The 6,000-nt window shown below is 38.4% G+C and overlaps 1 long non-coding RNA gene across 1 annotated transcript in view; it reads left to right on the top strand.

Annotated features, from left to right (window-relative positions):
- Nucleotides 1-1,373: 1,373 nt before the first annotated feature.
- The window catches only part of LOC309495077, a 53,185-nt gene continuing 48,558 nt past the window's right edge, over nucleotides 1,374-6,000 (top strand). The window contains exon 1 of the long non-coding RNA XR_014204545.1: nucleotides 1,374-1,968. This is a non-coding gene — a long non-coding RNA (uncharacterized lncRNA). The remainder of the gene's footprint in view (nucleotides 1,969-6,000) is intronic.

The following is a 6,000-nucleotide window of genomic DNA, read 5'->3' as shown; positions in this document are numbered from 1 at the left end:
CAAGCCCCTAAAGGTCTGTAAGAATTTTGAAAGAAATCGGCCACTAGTTGGCGCTAACGAGTTTTAAGGCTCTGTAATCACGTGGTGTTACACTTATTGTCACAAAATGCATATCATTTGATAGATCTCCTCATGCTGAACAACTTTGCCTCAAGAACCATTGCTGTCAATCAGACCGTTCATTAAATATTCACGAACATGTTAAAAACCTACTTTTGCAAACTAGTCCTAGGTTTTTCGCCCGATTGGAACCAGACCAGTCTAGGACAATTCTATGGACTCTCTAGATCAATAATTATCAAAAAAAAGTTGAACTTTTGCATTTTGCGCATGGGTATATTTGGTCATAAAGAAAATGGACATGGCAAAATGCACTAAAAAGCCTATAAATCATAAATGAAAACTCAGAACTTCACGAAAATTGGTGAGCATATGTGACATAACATCATTAATAACCATGCAAAATTTTATGGAGATCGGACCATAGGTAGCGCTACAACTGTTAAAAAACTGTAAAACCATATATTTCCTATGGTAAATTGCCTGTATTGGCTGTAAATGGTCTTTTCCATCTATGATCATATAATTTTCATATAATAATGTTCAAAACTAGTGCAGTACAATTCTCTGGACTCTCTAGATCAGTAATTATCACAAAAAGTTGAACTTCTTCATTTGGATGGCTATAATAGGGTCACTTCAAAATGTGGCCTTGACCAAGTGTCCCCGAAAGCTTATATCTTTTAAGATGCTCAGATCTTCTTAAAAACAAGTCAGAACATGTGAAATATCACTCTTGAATAAGCATCAAAAATTTCAGACAGATCGGAGAAAATTTGCCTCTATAACAGTTAAAAAGGTGAAAATGATATGAATTTAATGACATATTAAGCCAATAAGTGGTATTTTACTGCCCCCTGCTGTTAAAAAAATACATTTACAATCAAATGTAGTCAGAATTCATCTATTGAAGTATTACTACTGACAATTGTGTCACATTGAGAGATGTGAATCCTGAAGGTGACTTGCAGTAAACAGTTTGATCACATCCTATGGTTCAAATGTCATCTGATTAATAGTTTACAAAGACTTTGTGAAATGTTTATAGACCATTCAAATATATTTTCATAATGACATATCCCAATAGCATTGAAAAACAACAACAACATTTGTCTTTGTGTGTGTGTGTGTGTGTGTGTGTGTGTGTGTGTGTGTGTGTGTGTGAGAGAGAGAGAGAGAGAGAGAGAGCATACATTATGGAGTTAACATGGAAAAACTGGTTTGCTTTAGTGCAGAAAACTGGTGAAAACCATGAGGTTTAAAGTGAAAGTGAGCCAATAAGTGGTCTTCTACTGCCCTCTGCTGGCCTCAAATTCATATTTAGACTCTAAAAATCACTAATGTAACAATAACAATTATAACACAATAAGATTTTGTCAGTGTTTATCACTTCATTTGAACTGACACTTCACATAATTGCTAGTAATGTGGTAAATCATGGTAAATCACACTACAAACAATGGTAAATCATACTAGAATGTAGTATTTCATGGTAAATCATGGTAAACTATGGTAAATCATGCTACAATCATAGTAAATAATACTAGAATGTGGTAAATTGTTGTGGGAGGAGCCTATTTTACTAAAATGGCTATAACTCAAGAAGTAAATGAGATATCTTCACCAAACTTAGTACGCATGTGTATGGGTTCAATTTGAGGTCACAGTAAACAATGTTATGGAGATCGGACCATAGGTGGCGCTATAACTGTTAAAAAGCTTTAAAACCATATATTTCCCATGGTAAACTGCCTGTATTGGCTGTAAATGGTCTTTTCCATCTATTATGTCAGTGGTTACATGCTTGCTTAATAACTCTTAATAACTTTTGATGCTTTTGTGCTTAAATGCCTTAAAGGCCTTAACTGCTTGAACCCCGATAAATGCTGCTTGCAGCTTTAATTAGGGGTTCAAGCACGAAGTGCTGAAACCCTATTGTAATTGTACTGATTTTTATTATTATTATTATTTTTCCGCCATAAAACGCATCGTGCAGCCAAAACCGTAAGGCCTAGAGACTTGAAACTTGGCCAGATGGTAGTACTATTGCTCGCTACTCAGATACACGGACTCAGACCAATCGGCCCATAGGTGGCGCTATAGCAATCAAAAACGCGAAACTGCTCATAACTCATAGTTCGTTAATCGTAGACTCAAGTGTCCTATATCATTGGAATCCTTGGGTCAAGAAGGACAAAATGTATATCTCCGATTTCAATTCCGTCATGATCGATTTTTCACCATTTTGAATTTGTCAAAAACCTACTTTTGTGAACTAGTCCTAGGTTTTTCGTCCGATCAGAATCAAACCAGTGCAGAAATGTTCTCTGGAGTATGAAGATCAATAATTATCAAAAAAAAGTTGAAATTTCGATTCACGGTTGCTAAGGGGCGCCAAATTGTTCGAAGTGGGTGGAGCCAATTTGACTAAAATGGCTATAACTCGTCAATGGAATGAGATATCTTTACCAAATTTGGAACACCTGTGTTTGAGATTAATGTTTGGTCACGTGCAAAAAATCATGACGATTGGCCACTAGGGGGTGCTATAACAGGACAAAAATGGCTATAACCACCTGACCGTTAGTCCGATTGACTTGAAAATTGGTATGCAGTGTCTTGGTCCAAGGTGCCATGTATGTCTATGAGGACATTGGTGTATCTCAAAAAACATGGCCGCCATCGGCCAATGAAGTTTGAGCACCTATTAGACAAGGTTAACAGAGGCCGATCGGAGCGAAACTCGGTGGGCATGTTCGGCTCAAGCCCCTAGAGGTCTGTAAGAATTTTGAAAGAAATTGGCCACTAGTTGGCGCTAACGAGTTTTATGGCTCTGTAATCACGTGGTGTTACACTTATCATCACAAAATGCATATCATCTGATAGATCTGCTCATGCTGAACAACTTTGCCTCAAGAACCATCGCTGTCAATCAAACCGTTCATTTAATATTCATGAATATGTTAAAAACCTACTTTTGCGAACTAGTCCCTGGTTTTTCGCCCGATCGGAACCAGACCAGTCTAGGACAATTCTCTGGACTCTCTAGATCAATAATTATCGAAAAAAAGTTGAACTTCTGCATTTGGGTGGCTGTAATAGGATAATTAATAAAAGGGGCGTGGCAAAATACACTAAAATGCCTATAAATCATAAATGAAAACTCAGAACTTCACAAAAATTGGTGCGCATATGTGACATAACATCATTAACAAGCATGCCAAATTTTATGGAGATCGGACCAAAGGTGGCGCTATAACTGTTAAAAAGCTTTAAAACCATATATTTCCCATGGTAAACTGCCTGTATTGGCTGTAAATGGTCTTTTCCGTCTATTATGTCAGTTGTTAAATGCTTGCTAAATAAAACTTAATGTCTTTTGATGCTTGTGTGCTTAAAGGCCTTAAAGGCCTTAACTGCTTGAACCCCGATAAATGCTGCTTGCAGCTTTAATTATTATTATTATTATTATTCTTCCGCCGTAAAACGCATCGTGCAGCCCAAACCGTAAGAGCTGGAACCTTGAAACTTTGCCAGATGGTAGTACAAAAATCGAGGAGAGGTTATCAAATTATGACCCCAATTGGCCCATAGGTGGCGCTATAGCAACCAAAAGCGCGAAACTGGTCATAACTCCTAGACCGTATGTCGTAGACTCAAGTGTCTTATATCATTGGAAAGCTGGACATCTGAAGGTCAAAACGTATATCTCCGATTTTATTTGCAGTAGGCAAATTTTTCCGCCATTTTGAATTTTGTCAAAAACCTACTTTTGCGAACTAGTCCCTGGTTTTTTGCCCGATCGGAACCAAACCAGTGCAGAATTGTTCTCTGGAGTCTGACGATCAATAATTATCGAAAAAAAGTAGAATTTTCGATTCGTGGTCGCTAGGGGGGGCAAAATTAACATTGTGGGAGGAGCCTATTTTACTAAAATGGCTATAACTCAAGAAGTAATTCAGTAAACTTCACCAAACTTGGTACACATGTGTAAGAGGTCAATGTGAGGTCACAGTAGAATTATTGCGTCGATTGGCCACATGGTGGCGCTATAAAACAAAAAAAACGTATAGACACCTGACCGTTTTTCCGAATGACTTGAAATTTGGTATGCAGTGTCTTGGCCCAAGGAGCCATGTATGTCTACAAGGATATTGGCGTATCTCAAAAAACATGGCCGCCATTGGCCAATGAAATTTGAGCACCGTTAACGAAGTCCGATCGGAGCGAAACTCGGTGGGCAGGTTCGGCTCAAGCCCCTAGAGGTCTGTAAGAATTTTGAAAGAAATCGGCCACTAGTTGGCGCTAACGAGTTTTATGGCTCTGTAATCACGTGGTGTTACACTTATCATCACAAAAGGCATATCATCTGATAGATCTGCTCATGCTGAACAACTTTGCCTCAAGAACCACTAATGTCAATCAAACCATTCATTAATTATTCATGAATATGTTAAAAACCTACTTTTGCGAACTAGTCCCTGGTTTTTCGCCCGATCGGAACCAGACCAGTCTAGGACAATTCTCTGGACTCTCTAGATCAATAATTATCGAAAAAAAGTTTAACTTTTGCATTTGGGTGGCTGTAATAGGGTAATTTATAAAAGGGGCGTGGCAAAATACACTAAAATGCTAATAAATCATAAATGAAAACTCAGAACTTCACAAAAATTGGTGAGCATATGTGACATAACATCATTAACAAGCATGCCAAATTTTATGGAGATCGGACCAAAGGTGGCGCTATAACTGTTAAAAAGCTTTAAAACCATATATTTCCCATGGTAAACTGCCTGTATTGGCTGTAAATGGTCTTTTCCGTCTATTATGTCAGTTGTTAAATGCTTGCTAAATAAAACTTAATGTCTTTTGATGCTTGTGTGCTTAAAGGCCTTAAAGGCCTTAACTGCTTGAACCCCGATAAATGCTGCTTGCAGCTTTAATTAGGGGTTCAAGCACGAAGTGCTGAAACCCTATTGTAATTGTACTGATTTTTATTATTATTATTAGGGGTTCAAGCACGAAGTGCTGAAACCCTATTGTAATTGTACTGATTTTTATTATTATTATTCTTCTGCCGTAAAACGCATCGTGCAGCCCAAACCGTAAGGGCTAGAGCCTTGAAACTTTGCCAGATGGTAGTACAAAAATCGAGGAGAGGTTATCAAATTATGACGCCGATTGGCCCATAGGTGGCGCTATAGCAACCAAAAGCGCGAAACTGATAATAACTCCTAGACGGTAAGTCATAGACTCAAGTGTCTTATATCATTGGAAAGCTGGACGCCTGACGAAAAAAACGTATATCTCCGATTTTATTTCCGCCATGATAGATTTTCCGCCATTTTGAATTTTGTCGAAAACCTACTTTTGCAAACTAGTCCCTGGTTTTTTGCCCGATCGGAACCAAACCAGTGCAGAATTGTTCTCTGGAGTCTGAAGATCAATAATTATCGAAAAAAAGTTGAAATTTCGATTCATGGTCGCTAGGGGGTGCAAAATTAACGTTGTGGGAGGAGCCTATTTTACTAAAATGGCTATAACTCAAGAAGTAATTAATTAAACTTCACCAAACTTGGTACACATGTGTCAGAGGTCAATCTGAGGTCACAGTAAAAAAATTGCGTCGATTGGCCACATGGTGGCGCTATGAAACAAAAAAAAACGTATAGACACCTGACCGTTTTTCCGAATGACTTGAAATTTGGTATGCAGTGTCTTGGCCCAAGGGGCCATGTATGTCTAAAAGGATATTGGCGTATCTCGAAAAACATGGCCGCCATTGGCCAATGAAATTTGAGCACCGTTAACGAAGTCCGATCGGAACGAAACTCGATGGGCATGTTCGACTCATGGCCCTAGAGGTCTGTAAGAATTTTGAAAGAAATCGGCCACTAGTTGGCGCTAACGAGTTTTATGGCTCTGTAATCACGTGGTGTT

This window comes from Leuciscus leuciscus, assembly GCF_965113295.1.
Source record: "Leuciscus leuciscus genome assembly, chromosome: 3".
Lineage (NCBI taxonomy): Eukaryota > Metazoa > Chordata > Actinopteri > Cypriniformes > Leuciscidae > Leuciscus > Leuciscus leuciscus.
Note: the sequence above shows the minus strand (reverse complement) of the source record. Positions and strands in the feature narration are given on the sequence as shown.